We start from the raw sequence: 17,649 nt of genomic DNA, 5'->3' as shown, positions 1-17,649 counted from the left end.
GTTAGCTAATGCTATTAAAAGCTACCATAAGCAAACCGAAACGAGTAACCTAAATTTGGCGGACAGCAAAGCTAACTTGATAATATATTTATTAAAACACACGTTACCATGGCATCTTCTTATCGTTTACACCGGTGAATCCTACTTCTTTTAAGGGTGTCTCAGTGCAATTCTTCCCATGTTTTGGTTGCTATCATTTTTGCAGCTGGTCCGTCACACTATCGTCTCCTCAAAAACACTTTTATTTTGTGAGATTTTTTTTTCCTACTTCTGTTGTCTTTAGCGTTTTTCTAGTTGCTGGTGTTTTCTTCAGTTGCGGTGCGTTTGAACTCTCAGGCCCACCGTACAAATGGGCCTGAAAACGACTCCGTGCAAGTCATGAATATGCAGCGCAACCCAGATTAAGCCTGCAACCCATACACCACCAACCCCACCCAGCACAGCACAGTAATGAAGAGCATTCATGTGGGCCAATTGGGCTTGTACTCTGCGCGCAATAGGATGTTTATGAAAATGATTCACGATAGGTGCTCATCTTCATATGCAAATCTGTGGGACACCACTGTTAGGCCTCTAATTTGTGCCGGCGGCGGCGAGGAGGGTGGGTTTTTTTTTGTTTTTTTTGTTTTTTTTTCTTTTCTTTTCTTTTGGTCGGTAACCATACGTATCTACGGAGCGTGCTTGGATTTCATTCCCTGATGCAAATGATGTTTTTGGTGTAATCATGCAAAAGCACAGCTGGCTTCCATTTCTCCACACCTCGAGCCTGTTGCTCCCCCGCACCCCCTCACTGCTGACTCTTAACCACCAGAACCTTCCTTGCGCCGGGCTCCTGTCTCCTCTCCCCGTCTGTTTGCCGTTGTTGTCTCCTGCAGCCCTTGTGTTTGCTCTCTGCTTCTTGTAGTTATCTTCTTTCCCTTTCCTGTGTCACTTGCCATACCAGCCCTCCCCTTTTCATCCCATCATCACACACACACACACACACACACACACACACACACACACACACACACACACACACACACACACACACACACTTCTCTCCACTGCCACCACCTCCAAGCAACCCTCTTCATATTGAATGGATCCACTAGCCTCGGTGCCTCCTGCGGTGAGCCTGGATTGAATTCAATTAGGGAGATTGTTTGCCCTGCAGAGTTTACTGGTGGGCTCCGTGGATGATAGGTTTGCCTGCCGACTTCCCCTTCTCCCCACGTCCTCCTCCTCCCTCACTCATACACACTCTTCCACACACAAAGACACACCACTACATCCATCTACCCTGTTTCCCCTTCATCTGACTCAGTGTAGACACCCCTCCTTTCCTCTTTCTCCTAACAACTTCCTTTTGGCAGTGCACTTGCCTTTCTATTTCCATTTCCTTCTCTTTTTTTGGTGTGTACACTGTTTACGTTGCTTTTCAGGCCCCCGTTGATGTTTTTATGCTATTTTGTGACATCGCATTCAACATGATCAAGGCATAAAAATTGGCACAGTGGGGAAAATGTGTCATATCACCTCTTTGATAAGACCACAGGGCCTCATATTCTTCATGTGGCTGTTTCGTGAGAGTTGCTGGGATGGGATTTTTCAGATGGGAACTGTTTTATTTGAGCTTAATCCCAGCAGCTACACACACATTTCAGGATAATCCCCCCCCCCCCCATTTTTTGTTCCAGAATTAATTTTCCCATTTTCTAGCATATCCAGCATAAAAGGAAGGGCAGTAAATGTTGCTGACATAGGAGTAATGGCCACATTAGTTGCAAGGTGAAAATAGAATTGTGCTGTCATTTGAATAACATTGAGAGCAGCAGGCGGTACTTATGCATGCTGCTGGCTTGTGGTTTTAGATATGAAGTGAAAATCTGGTACAGACATAATGGCCCTGGTCTCTGTTCTGTGTAGAAACATATTTCAGGGACTTGTCCTGTAACCCGCTGCTTTCCTTCAGATGTCACGCTGTGTGACTGTGTACCAGTGCTCCTCAGAAATCAGATACTGTATTAGTGCTGAAAGATGTCAAATGAATTAAAAGCTAGGCATCGCTTTGATGATAAACGTCCTAATGCACTCTGACGTGGAATTACGACCTTTGTTTGATGTACCTTTTTTTTGCCTGATTTGTGGTCACTGCCGATTATGTTTAATTCACTTGAAGGCAATGACTTTGTGGGGCTTTAAAGAAAACGTTTGATTTACAAACAAGTGTCATTTGGCAGAAGGATATTTTTCAAGCTAATACGCGAGAAGAATCCTAAAGTAGACCGATTATACTTCCTTTTTCTCTGATACTTGTGCTGTTACAAACCTGTAAATGGTAAATGGCCTGTATTTGTATAGCGCTTTTCTAGTCCCTAAGGACCCCAAAGCGCTTTACACATCCAGTCATCCACCCATTCACACACACATTCACACACTGGTGATGGCAAGCTACATTGTAGCCACAGCCACTGACCAAATGCTCGGATGCTCTTGCTTTAGCCTGCGCTAAACACTCAGTTTCAGGTGCTGTTTTTCTACTCTTGTGTCTGATTGATGTCAGAGGCACAGGATTTCCTTATATGGTCATCTCAGTTTCATTGTTTGTTTATTCATGCCACTTCAGAGTACTCATTCGATAGCAAAGCTGGGCAGGTAATGCTAAAAGACACGGCTCTTCCATCTGTAAAGAGCAAGATCGAGGTATCAGAACGCAAAGTGTAACTACCGTTATATTGGCAAACTGTGTCCAAGGTTTACAGTTTGTTTCCGGAGGTCCACAATGTCAAGACAAAAAGTTTCAATGCCCACGAGCACCAGGTTTTGTTTACCCGACAAGGAGCAGCCAATCAGCGAAAGACTTTTAGGAAAGGGAGCCTTAAAGAGACCAGTGATGCAGTGTTGCAGACACAAGGCGACCTTTAAGGTGCTGCTTAAAGATTAGCAAGGATTTTATGTGGTTAATAGATACTCTGGGTGAAGTCCAAGAATAAAAGTTTAGAGCTGGAAATTAATATAATAGACCCCATTTTTATCTGAACATCTACAAATCTGCAGAGCTTTTTAGCCTGTTAGAGAGTTGAAGCTCCGTGTCTGTCTGCAGTGCTTTGCATAGCCAAAGTGGCTTCCTTTAGCGTCAACCATTCAGGTTACTTTAACCACAGTGGCCAGAGATGACTTTAGCCCCGCCAGGTTTTTGGTTCTGTTAGCTTAAAGCCCTGCCGTTTGTTTTCATAGCGTGATCCTGCCTGGACTTGTTGAAATGATGCAAAACAGGTCATTTGAATGGAAAAGGCAGTGAAATCCTTTCGGCCAATGTCAGCAGTGTTCTTGAATTTGAATCCTATCCAGAGGTAGTTGACTTTGCACGTCTTTGTTTTTCGTGTCCTGTTACTTGGGGCAACTATGGCCAGGCCAGAAGCAGGCTGCTCCGAGGATACCAGACAGCATTGAAACCCTCTAAATGACCAAATTATTTAAAAGGCACACATTGTTTTGTGTAGTGCACGGCTGATAATGATGACCCTCTGTGAAAATTGTTGTTGTCAAGACAACCGCACCTTGCTGGGGGATAGATTTATTATGACGTGTTTGTGGTCATTTTCTCCCAGTGGGTAGTGGGGCGCGAGGGGGACCTGATGTGAAAGTGCTCCCGCAGCTTTATGAAAATGCTGCTTAGTCATTTCTTTATGTTGATTTGATGATTATTGATTTTAACCTCAAGCAAATTTGTGTCCAATAGCTAATATGCTATTAGAATCATCAAAGATGGCGTGTTTTCGAGGTGAACGTTTTTTGCAGACGGGACTCCAAAAAAAAAGTTTCCATTCTGCCGTTGAGGTCATACGTGATCATTTCTCTTTGAGAGCATGTGTTAACAGTCTCATACTCTAATTACTCTCACAATCAGTAAGGGGCAGGCAGTTTTAAGCCATTTGTTTATAGCTGAGGGTAAACTTGCACAATAAAACTCCACACAAGGACACATCGAGCGGATGTAACCGCAATTATTTAGTGTTACGTCACCTGGAATGTGTCTGCGCGCTGTATGTGCGTGTACCTGTGCTTTATGTGGTGCTTGCTGTGACACTGCACTATATATAACTCCAACGCCCATCTATTCCAATACAATATTCATGTCTTCAGTGGCAATTCGTCACTCTCTTGAACTGCATTATCATGGTAATGCCATCTATGATTTCTCCATGCATCTGTAACGCCTGCAAAATTTGGTATCAACGGTACAGAATAAATATAGCTCTCAAAGAAGAGTTTAAAACAAATCAATAGCTGCATTTAGTTTAAAAGTTTTAGGAAATATCGGGGACAATATTAGGTACACCTTGTTAGCACTGGGTTGGACACCCTGTTGTGCTGGAGACATTCCTTTGACATGATAACAAAACAGGTGCTGTATATTTGTTGCCAGCACACACATTGTACAAATCTTGCATTCCTCCACATCCCAAAGGTGCTCTATTGGATTTAGATCTGATGACTGTGGAGGTTATTTGAGTACAGTAAACTCATTGTCACATTCAAGAAACCGGTTTGAGATAAACTGAGCTTTGAGACAGGGTGCGTTACCCAGCTTGAATCACATAGTCGGCAACATGTTTTGCTTAAGTCATGCTCATTTGGTACGATAAGGCACAAAGCGGATACCTTGGGGGACGGATATCGTCGTTTAATGAGTGTGTTTTTTTTTAGTTACTGTTGCCGTCTAGTTTTCTCCTCTGACCTCTGGCATCAACAAAGAGAACTATCGCTCACTGGATATCTTCTGTTTTTCCGACCATTCTCTGTAACGCTAGAAATGTACGGGAAAATCACAGTAGATCAGGAATTTTTGATCCATCCGGCACAACCATGCCGGATTCAGAGCCATTTAAATCGCCTAAATTTCTTCCCCATTCTGATGCTCAGTTTGAACTTCAGCAGGTGGTCTCGAGCACATCTACACTCTTAAATGCATTGAGCTGCCATGTGATTGGCTGATTAGATATTTGCGTTTGGTTGAACAGGTATAAAGTGTCCGGTAACAGTAGGTAGGTTAGCATAACTATAACTCAGTGGTGGGAAAGAAGAGGAGAATTATTATTTTGGACTTATTAATTATGTTATGTTTTGTTTTGATGCTTATAGAAATGTAAGAAGCAGGATTTGTGAATTTAGCACATGCTAACTGAAGTATTTTAGGAAATCACTGCCCAGCTAGCTAGGCTAGCATAACTGCTGTTAAGCAAGTTCGGGTTATGCTATTTTATCTGTCAAAATATAATATATGTATTTAAAAAAAAAAAGAGCTTTAAAGGTCCTGATAAACTGATTATGTTATTTGTGGACAGGTTGAGTCATGCTAACTGTTTTTCCTATATTCCACTCAAAGTCAGTGCTAATGCTAAATGCTAAACATGCTAATGCTAACTCAGTAAGAAAGTGAAAGAACACATTTCCCACACTGTTGACCTCTTCCCTTAACCCTGTGCGTCTGTTTAGTGGAGGGATTTCTGAGATAACACTTCCTCTTTTCCATTCCATCTCTCCACCTCTACATACCCACTTAGCTATTGCATGTCACAGTCCCACAGGGCTTTGCAGGTGAGTGTTTCACTTTTCATGACTGGTAAAAGTAAAAGTCCCTTCAGCACCGATGCCCACCCAGGTCTGACAGAGAGAGCATTAAATTTGGACGGGGCTATTTTCGGTAAGGGAAAGAGGAGGGGTCACTGGGATGTTAGTGAAAGTGTCTTGTCATGTGCCTGGTCGCTCTCCTGATACCCAGCCTGACAGTTTGGGTGTCTTAATAAAACAACACCCCTGACAGCGAGCTCACACAGCAGCTCAGTGGTTTCGCTCCATCATCTTCCGCCAGCCCTTCCTCTCCTCGGCTTCCCCACTGTGCCCATGTATCGCCCAGCTCCTCGCTGTGACCGCTCAACCTGATTTAAATGAACAGGACGATCTGTTGATTGCTATTAGATTCATGCATAGCTTGCACCTCTAGGGGGGGGGAGTCTGCCATTATCCCATTTGATATACTGTAGCAAAGCAACAACTGGCCTACATTCAAAGCCATTCTTTATACTCTTTATTTGTTACTCAGGTGTATCTAACTAACCTCAAGAGCCTTTTTCCTTCGCCTTCTGGTTTTCGTAGCACTCATTCTCCCTTGAACTTCTGCTGCACCCTATCCAAAATCTTCAATTCCAGCAAAGGTGTGCTGTTCTAATCAGCTCTGTTTGATGTGTGGAGGCAGCAGGCTTTATGGAGGAGCCAAGATCTCTTAGGACATTAAGGCTAGAGGAGAGGGAGGAGAGGAAGAGATTACTGCTAGTCTTTTTATAGAGGATCACTCCATCTTGTCCTTTTTAGCTCACTCATTAGTTCTCGCTTCCCCCCGGAGGGTGATTCTCTCGTTCTGTCTCTCACCAAAACTGAGGCCTCTTCTTTCACTTTGGCAAAAAAAAACAAAACAAAGAAAAAAAAACCCTTGTCTGACCATCGTTTAGGCAAACATGATCCAACAGTGTTTCCGTTATCACAAAGTCAGAGTCAAAAAAGTGCTTGTGTGGTCAGCACTGTTCCCACTTTGGCAGGTATTTAAAAAAAAAAAAAAAAAATCTTTTTTTTTTTTTTTTTAAAGCAGCCCAGGAGAGAGAAGGGGATGAATAATGATTGCACATGCCTCCCTTTGTCAGCCGTGGAGCCGGCGACATGCCTTTTCTTCATTTCCATCGTCCAATTCCCTCCATTTCCTCTCTCCCTCCCTCCCTTCGGTCAGTACCTGTGAAATCAGACATCCTTCTGTGCCTGTCAAAAAATAACCACATCTGCAGCTGCAACCGGCTGTCAGGGGAGTTCACCGCCTGACAACTTGCGCGCGCACTGAGGTAATCAGAAGTTGTCAAAAGTGAAGTGTCCTCTGCTTTGACTGAGCTTGTGCGGTCCCGTCCAACACCGGGAGCTTTGGCTGCGGTGTAGGTGTACTAATGGCCTCTTTGTCATCAGGGATCATTAAATAATGTCCTGCGACTGCATATTTTGGCAGCAAAATTGTTGTTTAGCTGAGGAAAATGGAGACACGGATAGATAATGGGAGCCCGCATTCGCTGCCAGCCTGCTGGCCAACTCTGTCGTGGGATGGAGCACCACATACGCTTTCATGACCTCCTATGATCATACATCATTTTCAAGTGCTTGGAATGCAATCCTTTCTTTTTTGGTTTTCGTTTGTTTACATATTCCCAGGTAGCTTGTGAAAATTTAATTTGTTCCCCATATGCATGGGGTGCTCCTCTGTGAGGAAGCACCTGTCTTATAAAAAATACCCCCACAAGCGAAGAGGAATTATTGATTTGCATCTGTTTAGTCGGGATGCCGCCCTCCACGCGAGGATCCCGAAGGTGCCGTCGCACCCGTCTGTCCTTTTTACGGTGGCTCTAAAACCGTTGATAGGGGCCGCGATCCGTTTCTGCCCTCCCTTGAGTTTTATTTACAGCCCCAGCCTGGCAATAAAGCCCGAAATTTATGACTTACTTTTTAATTAGAAATAATGTCTTGTAGAGTTTAAGTGATGGATGGTTTAATCAATATATAGACCGTGGCTGGGCCTATGATAAACGTCTCTATTGACAGAGCGCAAAGTAGCCTAACTTAGCACTTTGTCTTTCAAAGAAATATGAAGTGTTTTGCTTGGTGACGGGAACTGTACGCTGCCCTTCTCTGTGTCTCTCTCATTATTCTTCTTTCTATTTTACTGTCTCTCGCGACTCTGTCAACACTTTTTTCCTCTCAACAGGCAGTGTTTTCTACAGAATGAATCAACCTCCCCTGTCACACTGTATTTAGGTAATTATTTTACCACCCGAAACCCCTATTGTGTTTTGTGCCACATTTGCTAAAGTTTAAATAAAATAAGTGCTGAAGGTGGGTTCTTGTGAATGGAAACTGACAAGCTGGGAGAAATGCATTTCTCAGATAGAGGGGGGACTTTTTTAGTTTCTTTTTTTTTTTTATTGGGCAAAGTGGTTTCCTCTTTCTCTCAGGTTCAGAGAAAAAGAGGGAGCAAAAAGGATTTTCAAGTAGAATAATTAAATAGGAATCAAGTCAATGGGATTTGTTTCCTGGCGCTGCAGATAATTGCGTAATATACACCGGGGAATGGAATTGTGGTACTTGACGATTGAAGTTCAATTTTTGTCACTTGCAGCTTTTTGTGAAGTGTTCAAACATGACATGCGCTGTGCTTAACTCGGTGCCGTTTTCCACAATCCAGACAACTCCACAGAGCGATCAGACAAAATCGGCTGTAATTTTGCACAGGACTATAACTAACACGCGCCATTATACTTCTAAAATGTCAGGGAACTGGGGGGAAATAGTTGTGTGAAATCAAATCAGGGATGCAGCAAAAGGAAAAGCTCCAAAGTGTCATATTTCAAAAGCTTTAGCTAGCTTGTGCCTGGCTTTTGATTATTAGATAGCTTACTTAATAAAAATGTTAATCATCATTTAACATATTTTTATCATGTGGATAAAAGAAAACACAAGATATATTTTCGGTTTCCCAAAGTTGTAAAATTCCACTGTTATAGCAGTCAAACACAAATATGTGTCTTACTACAACACATTTAACCTGTTCGGTTGTTTGTTTCTCTGACTGTGAACTCCTGTTAGAGCAGCGGTCCTCAAACCCGTGGGCTACGAACCGGAGTCGTTTGGTACCGGGCCGCGAGAGTTGAGGCTTGGGTGTGAAATTTATGACTTTCAGGGTTTTTACCAGTTTTTATTGTTATTTTTGAAACCATTTTTATCGTTAACTCGGTTTCCCTGGGTCTTTTCCTGTGTGGTATGAATAAATCTTATTTTTTTAAAAACATTTTTTCCATGAAGACATAAACCGGTCCGTGGCGCAAAAAAGGTTGACGCTGTCTTCGAGCGTCAGGAGTTGAGTAACCAAACTTGGCACACGGGTACATCTTAGGCCCCTGAAGCTTCTACCTAGTATCCACCTAGCTTTGTGTTAGAATTAACCATTTTTGAACGTTTAGACACCAATATCACCTTTGCAAAAGCATTGTATCATTTTTATTTCACCACCACAGCATATATGCAAAAGCTGAATTATGCATGATGCATTATGACGCCATCAGGTTGCCTCTCAGCCGGCTGCTTAGCATTGGAATAAATGCTTTTGTGCATCTACAGCACCTCATAAAACCATTTTGTTTTCATTGCACAACAGTGACAACCACAAAGCTGAATTATAGATGCCTAGCAGCCACCTAGCAACAGGCTAAAATGAACCTTTTATTACATCTAGACAAACTACAGCAGCTATTTTTTTTTGGGTGCTGTTAATGTGTTTCAGTTTGTCAGGATCAAGAAAAAGGCATGTACTAGTACCTTTAATCAAATACAAATTTAAAAGGAAATAACAATAATATACATCAAAACCAATGTTGGGTTCGATCTTAGCAGCATCTCCTGGTAGTGTCAAACAAAGATATTGTGGTAGACGGCAGAAAAGATGAGGGGGGAAAAACCTATGCAAACAGAATAGCTGCTATAAATAATAAAAATAGAAGTTTAATGCTGTTTAATGCTAGATTTTAGAGCATAAATATGAAATATAGTCTAACGTACCCTTTTGCTACCTGCTACATGACGTTATCACATAAAGGTAAATATATTACACACTCAAGTCTGGGTTTATAAAGTTAATGATTACTAATCAGTAAGATAAGAAGCAAGAACGGTGACAGAATGTGTGTTGCATCAGAGTCCTTCCTTCACCGTTACACTTGAATACTTGCAACATGACGCCTGCCTCTGCAATCCAGACCACCTACCTCAAAGAGAACAGGATAATCTTATCTATATTCAAACACGCACAGATCGGTGCACACCAACATAAAATCACCTGACCTCTAAGACAAACCACAATACCTTCCTTTCTTATTGATTAGTCTTGCATTCACTGCCCAGGGCAGGTGGAGGCCTTAATAACGGCTTTATGCTTTGTTTTCATGGTCCCTGGAATAGAATAACCACAAATGACATGGATCTCATGCTATGAGTCCCTCTGGTCAATGGTTAACTGCTCTGCAGTGATTCAAAGCATCCGGGCTCTGTCGCGAGTGACCGCTCTTATACGGATCTCGACCTGGATACGTTTTCTTCGCCCTCGCTCCCCACCCTCCACGCTCGCCGGTCTAATTTCTGCTCTTTTCCTCCCTTGCGCCGGCATGTATTACCTTATCTGCCTCCTTTGTGAAATATAAGCTTGTAGATAAGTAGTATATTGGGCCGGGTTACTCATGTCTGTCTTGTTCATTCCTCACAATCCTCTAATTCCCTCTAGAAAGCTATTTTCCCAGACTGCAGGTGGCCTGTGTTGTAACGTAGAGGGCACGCCTGATCTCCCCACAGCAAACACAGACATGTAGTCACCTCTTTTGTATTCTCTACAAGTGCTGGTAATGCCCCAGTATGCATGTGCACTGCAAGTGTACACATGACTAATCTCGGAGACAGCGTAGCAACATACCACTGATAGGTACGCAGCTTTACCCGAGATTAGCCATGAAGTCAGGAATTATTCAACTGTTGTGTTTGTGCCCTTTTTATTTCTGGTTGACTGATGAATGGCGCGCACAAAACAAACAGAATCCCGCATGAAGCTTTTAACTGCGGTTACCCCTTAGTCCACGGTTGTTTGCTGTGTAGACTCCAGGGGGGGGGTTACGCCATCTTTTTCAAAGCATGACTCTGTTCTGACACTCGCTACAGTAAACTGCATTAAAGGAGGGAGTGAGCGTTTCCAACCCAGAGTAAAAAGCAATGCCCTGAGACAGAAACTGGTCCTGTTCGCTGGTCAGGGTCACTGCCCACCACGACCTCTGTTCTGGCCAGTTAATTAGGAATTAGAACAGGCATGACCCTCAGGATGTTATCTACGTTAGAGTAATGAACACCTGGAAATTCTGGAGCTTGTGCACAAGTCACCGCATTGTGACTTTTAAACTCCTGTGGCCTTTATAATTCTACTCCCAGGATTTTCTTCCATTTCTTTTTTGTCCCCTTAAAGGGAATGAGGTAGTGTCACGCAGCCGGATAAATGTAATTTCCATTCTGTGGCACTTAGATCTAAGCTAAAAGCAATCAGCATAGGTTAAATTTAATATAGTCCTATTTATTGTCCAAGAATTACCCTGCTGTTATAGACTGTTATGTCCTTTCCTGTTAAATCTCTGTGGTGTCCATAATATAGTCATCCTTCCATTTATGAGGGGCAGCCAATCAGAAAAAAGCTGGCTTAAAGTAATGCTGAAGGGAGCTATATAAGCTTGTTTACAACGGGGATGATGTGAGAGGTTGTGCCGAGCCTCAGTGTAAGATAAATAAAGATTATTTTTGTCAGTCATGCAAAGCTACTCTGGTATAGTTCACGAATAAAAATATGGGTTTTGCTAAGTGGTGTAGCAAGTATCCTTGGTAGGGTTTAACAATGTTTTATAGGGGCTGCAGTATTGAATTTTTCTTCAACAATTTGTCCAATATCGTGTTGAAAGAACTGCGTACTTTTATAAAGTTTGCTGTAGCCTGTAAAAACACCTTTAAAAAAATTACTTTCATTCATCCTACCGCAGAGTTATTTCAAATGCCAGCGTGTGCAACATGAATAAAAGCGCGACGAATATAAAAATTCTAGAAAAGCGTGACTGAAGGTAATGCAAGGGAAGGAAAGGTATTTTGCAGAAACGCACTGTTGTGTGTGTTGTTTGGATACCTTTGAGAGGCTGTAAATCCATCGTCAAATCACGTGTACCCCGGTTATAACTGGTATTCCATTTGCATCAGCAAAGCAGAGCCGCCTCAGCGCCATATTTGTATTCAGAGAGGAAAGCGGCACAGGTGGAGCGTGGGTTCCACAGCTAAAAATATGGACCTTAAAATTACATATACATGCTCTTGTTTCAAAAAAAAAAATCCAATTTAATCTATAATTCTGATATCGCATTTGTGGTGCAGCTGGTGTGTTCATGCAGGGCGACTGTGATTTTTATTTCATTCTGCCCGTGTAGACCCAGATTTCCTCCTGTCTGCCATATCATAATCACTTGGCCCGATGCCTTGATTTGGTGAATTGTTACACCCCGACTGGGTAGTGTATGATACACCAGCTCACATTCCGCATTATTTTATCAACTGCTTTTTTCAGGTCACAGTGCAGCCGAGAATGTGGCGGGTTTGGGTTATTTTTTTTGTTTTTTGGGGTTTTTTTTCCCCCTCCCCTCTGTCTGTGCTGGCAGTGAGCACGCCCCAGTACACACAGTCCCTAGATGCAGTCTGGCAGGCCTAGTGAATCATCTTCCCGTCACAGGTGGGGGAAATACAACAGCGGGATTGGCAGTCCAAAGGTGGCGTCTGGCCCGCTCTTGAGTGAGGTGTTTGGCTCTCTTGCTTCCCCTGTAAAAGACTATGTGTCTTTTTTTTTTCTTATGCAGGAGGAAAGAAAGTAGTTGAGCAACTTTATATTTCCCCTCCGCCCTGAAACGGTACACCAGTGATGCTGCAGATTTTTAAGGTAATACCTGGATTTCGAAACCCATCACAGGGTCTGTCTGCGCCTCCGTGAAGCTTTAACCCTGATTGTTTGCGTGTTTGCATTTCTGTTACTGTGGCCGCGTTTCTCTCGCACCCCCTCTCCCCGCGTGTATTTGAGAGGCTGTTTCATCTGCGCTCTTGTAGCAAGGTGGCTGCGAGGGCCGCTGATCAAAGGCGGACTCCTCGGGGCCAACGAGGGCCCAGCTCGAGCAGCAGATGTTTCCCTTCTCTGTTAGCACTTCAGTTAGAGCTATCCTTATTTAAGTGGCTCCCTGCTAATGGCTCTCGCTGGTGTCGGATACACCAGATCGCTTTTCTTCTCCTTTGTGTGCGGAACATGGGACAGAACGCGAAACGCCAGGGATATCTTGTTCCTCTCTGACACTCTCATTGTGCTCCTCTGTGAATTTCTGGCCAGAAAAATCCCTTTCACAGTAATTGGGTGTGAATGAAACACTTGCGCTTGACTATTGTCTACAGTACAGTCTTGTATTCAGGCCATTGGTTAAACAAGCCGAGAGAGAGGGCAGAGACGGATAGAGAAAAATTGTTTGTGTGTGTGCCGGGGCTGCGGAGGATTAGGGTAGACCTCGCAAGAGTAGAGAACTATGTGAGGAAAATTATTAAAGAAAGGGGAGTTATTGTCGCTTGCAGAAAATGAGGGAAAACAAAGAAACTATTCGGGCCGTATCAGGAGCAGGGAGGGACAGGAATGGGTTTCAGTGAGAATAAAGACAATTTGGAAAAAGTAGCGAGCGGAATACAAAGTGGACAAGCGCATTGGTTTAACAGAAACTGCCAGCTCAGGTCCAGATTCTTCATATGGCGTACAGGAGATTGATTGAAAGATTTGGTGGGCTTAATTGCACTGCACCATCTGCCCAAGTTAAAGAACCTGCCAGGCATGTGACAGTTTCCAACAGGCTCACTGACGAGCAGATGTGTGCAGGCCTCGTGCACACACGCGTGTGCGTGTGCGTTTAAAGCACGTCAGTCCCTCTTTACTTTGTGATCGCTTCTTTTTTTTTTTTTTTTGAGAGAGAGGGAGAATGAAGACAAAAAAGTCTTGAGTTACAGAGACCTGACGTGCAAATGCATATTGTGAAAGCTCTTTTTTGCATAATTAAATCTCCCTGTGCGTAACGCTGCCTCGTGTTTGTCATAATTTTGGTCTGTCTGTAATGGTGGAGTGGTTATTGTTTCTGTCAGAAATGCTATTGATATAACAGCCTGACAAATGTCATCGGCACAGAGTGGATTTCCATAAATCAATCAACCACGCCTACCACCCCCCCATCGCCACAATGAAACAGATCGCCAGTGGAATTAAACAAAAGAAAATGCTCTTCACAAAACATGCATGCTAATTTATCCAGTAAATTCATTTGGTATTCACGGAGATAGCCAAGGAGGGGAGTGTATTCAAATCAAAAGTGCAGTTATCACATCTATTAACAAGGCAGCTACCAAGAACACAGAGGAAATTCTTTATTAGATCAGTCCGCTGAGATATGTAATTTCTAATTTAAAAGGAATAGTGTAATTTTTTTTGCTACGTGCGCTTATTAGTTTTCTTGTTGACATTTAGATTAAAAGATGTAGTTATTATTTATTCATTTATTGAGTTATTTATTTATTACTCTTTGGTAAATGCAAAGCTGCCACTTAGATCAGGTTAGCGTTATTAGCATAAAGAAATGCTAAACTGGCTACATTTTGTTACGGAGTGCTTTTAATGTACTGAAAGTCGCCGAATACCAAAGGGACAACATGCATTCAGTTCAGTTCAGTTTAGTTTTATATATAGAGCCAAATCACAACAACAGTTGCCTCAAGGCTCTTTATGTTGCAAGATAAAGACAATGATACAGAGAAAACTCGAACTGTCAGATGACCCTCTATGAGCAAGCACTTGGCGACAGTGGGAAGGAAAAACTCCCTTTTAGCAGGACGAAACCTCCAGCGAAACCAGGCTCAGGGAGGGGCGGCCATCTGCTGTGACCAGTTGGGGGCGAGATTACCAGCGCACCCATGGCAGCTCCGTCCTGATTCATCCCCTACACTTCTGTGCTTCCCTCCTCATCGTCACAGCATAGCCCCTCATAGCTCTTACTGCCAGTGACGTCCCGATATGAGCCTAACGTGGCGCCATGCATTTTCAGGGCTAGTTGATTTATTGGGAGCCCCTTTGTGCTGGAAACCTCCAGACATTTCAGCCCATATTGACACTCTGGCATCACACAGTTGCTGCAGATTTGTCTTTATAATCTTCTGTTGTCCAATTTAGTTGAGCCCGTGTGAACTGTACCCTCAGTTTCTCAGAGAAGAGTGCCAACTGGTGTGGTCTTCTGCTGCTGGAAGAGATGCTCTTCTGCATACTTTGGTTGTAACAAGCTTTTAGTTGTGTCATTTGTGTCTTGCAGTCAGGTCAAAGCAGTCTGGCTATTCTCTAGCATCAACGTGGCTTTTTCTCCCAGAGAACTACAGCTCACTGGATATTTCCTCTTTTTCAGACCATTCTCTGTAAACCCCAGAGATGGCTGTGTGGGAAAATCCCAGTAGATCAGCAGTTTCTGAAATACTCAGCTCAGCCTGTCTGGCACCAACAATGATGCCACATTCAAAGTCACTTAAATCATCTCTCTTCCCCGTTCTGATGCTCGGTTTGATCTTCAGCATGTTGTCTCGACTGTGTCTTCCTGCCATGTGATTTGCAGGTTAGATATTTGCATCAATGAGAAGTTGAACAGCTGCATCTAACAAAGTGTGCAGTGAGTGTACAGTGGGCATTATAGTGGGGGGAAAGTACAAACAGAAAAACTTAATTCATCACAAAATTCAGCTCCTCGGCCGCCAGCATCAGAGGCTGAAAAAACTGCGAAAGCACGTCGCTGGATAAAAAGGAATCGAGGCCAAAATCTGTCGACAATCAGAGCTTCAAAGTGACTCAAACAAAGAAAAGGAAGCTGTTTAACTAATGAGGCGCACAACACACCGCTCTCTACTTTCACGTACAAAAAAAAGGGTGGCTTGGATTCACCTGAAATTGGACACCTTTGCCTTGCCAAAGCAGGATGGGGCGGTGAACGGGGGAACACCAGATTAGCAAATAAGGTAATTGCATTAGCATATCAAATCACCAACAACTGTCCTTCTGCTGCTTTGTTCATGCCAGGGCTTTGATTTTAGCCAAAAAACAGATTAGTGCGGATGCACTGTTAGTTTCAGTATCTCATGCCAAAGCAGTGTCTAATATACATCATGTGCATATATGTATCATATGTGCTGTTATAAAAATCCTTGCTTTTCATTTAAAACTATATCGGATTATATTTGAGCGCTGTTAAAGCCAGATGTTCGGCAGACAGTTCTAGATTTCTGTTCATAAACTTCATCTTTACAACCTCATCTTCAAACCGTTAAACTCCAGCGTAGGAAACAAAAAAAACATGTAAAGAAAAAGAAACCGCGCTAACTTCTTGTAAATGTCCAGCCACGATCTAAGCCTCTATCATGACATTAACTGATTATTAATTTACATGCCAGGCTAGAGATGTAATTGGTGTCTATCGGAGAGATTACGTTAGGAGCGTATCTAGGGAGTTTGTGGCTTAAATGTTGAAAGCGTTGGGCAACCGCACCGCAGTTTGCATTTGAGAGGCATCAAGCATAAAAGTTACGTCACGCGTGGCACTTTTTATTATGCACCCTTGTCTCCTTTTTCCCTGATTTGGGCAGCAAAGATGGGGGGACACTGGCATGTGTTTCATATTCAGCATACTCGAATCCCCAAGTCCCTTTTGTAATTATTATTCAGTAGATGCACTGCTTGGCACAAGGACAAAAGTTTGCATAATTTATGCAAGGCCGTCATCAATTTTTGAAAAATGGCCCCGGCCTTTTCTGTGCTTTTAACTAAATAGATGCACGTCAGCTTGGACATAAAACGACCGCAAGGAAGAGAGAAAACTTTATTTATATCTTTACCTAAACTTTGAACCAAAGCACACTTTAGAGACTATATTGGGCTTTCATTGTCCAGCTCATATAAATTTATTTTAGTTGTTCTCTTGAGCTCACTGTTCTCTCCCGTTGGGAGAGGGCTACTACACTGTGTGAAAATAATACTTCGGAAGGCACTTTTTCCACCACCTCCTCAAGAAGTCAGCTTCTCAGATGAAGTATTTGGAGACGAGCTGGTTATGATAGCAGCCCACTTCCTCCGGATGTGTCCCTAAGGGCTCTCACCTGAGGAGTTATTTCCAGCACGTAATGCTCACAGGAAAAAGATCCTCTGGTGTAAAACCGAAAAGGAACATTGTCATTCCGAATCCCCGGAGAAAGTGCTCTATTTTTTACTGTAACGAAGACGAGGATGATGTAAATAAACTGCGTTTACTGTGAACCTCTCTTCTTTTCTTTGTCCATACATTCTACTTTCCATGCCTCTTTCCCCATAATCCTTGCGCGACGTGTTTTTTCCACTGCATTGTCCACTGGTTTGGATTTCAGTAATCTATGGCTTGGATGTTGTAATCCATTTCTGCTGCCAGAACATAGGGAGGAATATTGGATGTATTTTTTCTGGCTCTTTTGTTTAACGTCCTATAAAGATGGAAATCTGGCATTTGTCCTTTAATTTCAAAGTAGGCTGTGTTTAGTGGACAGGAGACCATTATCCAGGTTTCAAGAGGTAAATAGTAAGATTGAATAATGAGCCATTTCGGTTCCCCTGCCTGTTCTTTCAGTCTCCACTGATTGTGCATGGAAAAGGACATAAAATGCTGCGTTTCTGTTCAGTTCTTACTCAGGCTGTAGGAAATTTCTGGGGCACGTTAATCCAAAAATGTGATTATGATTTTTTTATTGTTGTATGGACAAGTCTGGGGTTTTTTGTTTGTAAACAACAACGATCTGTATTTGGATGTGCCGCGTCTCCCAAGGATCATTAATTCTAAATACGATCTGACAGATTTAATCAATCTTTCTGGCTGAACCTCGACGCGATCAACCAACTAATAATTTCCCCTTGCAGAAACGAGAGCCCTAATGATA

The 17,649-nt window shown here is 42.8% G+C and overlaps 1 protein-coding gene across 21 annotated transcripts in view; it reads left to right on the top strand.

Moving 5' to 3' along the window:
- Positions 1-17,649, top strand: part of LOC120721804 (adhesion G protein-coupled receptor L3-like) — a 252,581-nt gene that overhangs the window by 28,125 nt on the left and 206,807 nt on the right. For 4 of the 21 annotated variants that reach the window (XM_040012428.1, XM_040012424.1, XM_040012427.1 and 1 more), the window contains exon 1: positions 1,016-7,833. The exons of 12 other annotated variants lie outside the window; for them this stretch is intronic. The gene's annotated coding sequence lies outside the window, so the exon portion shown is untranslated. Of the gene's footprint in view, positions 1-1,013; positions 7,834-17,649 lie in introns of those variants that run through there. 5 more of the 21 variants (XM_040012411.1, XM_040012423.1, XM_040012422.1 and 2 more) reach the window with 5 other exon arrangements.

The sequence above is a fragment of the Simochromis diagramma genome, unplaced genomic scaffold (assembly GCF_900408965.1).
Source record: "Simochromis diagramma unplaced genomic scaffold, fSimDia1.1 OVJJ01000604.1, whole genome shotgun sequence".
Lineage (NCBI taxonomy): Eukaryota > Metazoa > Chordata > Actinopteri > Cichliformes > Cichlidae > Simochromis > Simochromis diagramma.
The sequence above is the reverse complement of the archived record's forward strand: the minus strand, read 5'-3'. Positions and strand labels throughout refer to the sequence as shown.